Raw genomic sequence first — 2,356 nt, forward strand, 5'->3', positions numbered from 1 at the left:
CCATTGGTTTAGTGTGTCTGTCTTATGCCAGTACCACACTGTTTTGATTACTGTAGCTTTGTAGTAAATTCTGCACTCAGGAAGTATGAGTTTTCCAACTTCATTTTTCTTTGTTCAAGATTGTTTTGGCTATATGGGGTCCCTGGAGATTTCATAAAAATTTAAGGAAAGATTTTTCTATTTCTGCAAAAAACAATGTCAGAATTTTAATAGGGATTATATTCAATCTGTAGATCACTTTGGGTAGTATTGGCATCTTAGCAATATTAAGTCTTTTAATCCATGAACACAGGATGCTTTCCCATTTATTTATGTCTTTAATTTTTTTCAGCAATGCTTTGCAGTTTTCAGTATATATCTTTCACTTCCTTGGCTAAACTAATTCCTAAGTATTTCATTCTTTTTGATGTTGTTGTAAATGGAATTGTATTTTAAATTTCCTTTTTGGATTATTAATGCACAGAAATGCAACTGATTTTTGTGTGTTGATTTTGTATCCTGCAACTGCTGAATTTATTAGATCTAATAATTATGTTTATGGGAACTTAGACCTCTCCATACAAGATAATGTCATCTCTCTAGTGTTTTCTTATTCACCACCTGATGTTTTATACACTGGGTCTTAATCATGTATTTGTTTGTTTCCTATCTCCTTTGCTAGAATTTAAGCTCCATGGGAACAGGGACATTGTTTCCATTGTTCACTGCTGCCTCCCCAGTGCAGTGGACGGTATTAACACAAAATAAAGGCTTGATAAGTATTCATTGCCTAAATACATGAAAGAGTGAAACTTTTCTAATTGGAAAAAGAGATTGTGTTTCAGCAAGCTTGAGCTATTTCTTCATATGGAAAATATTTTCTTTCTATTTCCTTAACAGTTGCATCCAGACAATAGTAAGTGAGTAATACTTGTAGTCAGGGCAAAATAGAAGCTCTCTAAAACAGGGTTTTCAAGGCATGGTCCATTAATCTATGACACTGGAACCACCTAGTGATACATACTAAAGACATAGACTGTTTCCTGAGGTCTATAAAATCAAGCATGCTTTGGAAATGGAGTCCAAGTATCTACACTGGTAACAAGTTCCCAGTTGCTTCTATTTATGCTAAAGTTTGATACTCACTGCTAAGATGATGATATGACTCCTCATTGGTCTCCATTATCTCCACCTGTAAATGGTGGATGATAATGACAATAGTAAGATGTGGCAATTAAAAATGGAAAGGATAGAGAGTTCTCACTCATAAGTGGGAGCAGAGCAGTGAGAACACAAGGACACAGGGAGGGGAATATCACACACCTGGGCCTGTCAGGGGTGGGAGGCTAGCGGAGGGATAGCATTAGGAGAAATACCTAATGTAGATGATGGGTTAATGGGTGCAGCAAACCACCATGGCACGTGTATACCTATGTAACAAACCTGCATGTTCTGCACATGTATCCTGGAACTTAAAGTATAATTTTAAAAAATACAGACAAAAAACAAAGAAAGGATAGAGAACTAGAAGTCCAAAAAACCAGGTTCAAGACCTGATTTTGACACTTCCTAGCTCTGTGAGTGTAAGCTAGTCATTGTGTCTCAGTTTCCTCGTCTGTAGAATTGGTATGATAATCCCTGCTCTGTCCACACTTATGGGGCTATGAAAATCAAATATGAAACCACCTTATCAGTTGCTAAATCTTAAGTTCATGTAAAGGATTATGAGAAAGCTTTTCTGAGGAAGAGTACAATCCTAAAAATAGAGTATTTATAAAAAATTTTAAATTTTAAAATACAAATTAAGAATAACAACTAAAAGAAACATTTACTGTGTTTACATGTGCCAAACACTGATGTCAGTATTTTACAGGTATTGACAAACTGAAACCTCATGATAATCTTCTGAAGTAAGTATTACTATTATAGTTTAATAAATAAGAAAACAGAGGCACAAAGAAGTAACTTTGTAACTAATTCACCCAAAGTCATACAGCTAGTAAATAGCATAGTTAGAAATAAATTCAAGTAGTAAAGAACTTTCCCACACAACAGAATTCTTTCAATATTTAGTAGGTTTTGTTATGACTTATAGTTACCAATTTTGAGAATAAAATGCATTTTTCTAATTTCAAAGCCATATGAGTAGTATAGGTAAGACAAAGGAAAATACATTTGTTGTTGTAAATGCTACGTAAGTTTCTCTATAAATGGTTCCTACTTTGTTTCTGGAAGGCAAAAATAGAAGGGTCTAGATTTTATAGACACCAACATTTTAGGTATCCTAAAAACTAGCTTTGGAAAAGATTGTGACCTCCTTGTTACCTGAGAGAATTGCACAAGGGGGCAGGAGGGTGGGGCATGGAAGATGGAAAGT

Source organism: Mandrillus leucophaeus, unplaced genomic scaffold (assembly GCF_000951045.1).
Source record: "Mandrillus leucophaeus isolate KB7577 unplaced genomic scaffold, Mleu.le_1.0 Scaffold723, whole genome shotgun sequence".
In the NCBI taxonomy this organism is placed as follows: Eukaryota; Metazoa; Chordata; class Mammalia; order Primates; family Cercopithecidae; genus Mandrillus; species Mandrillus leucophaeus.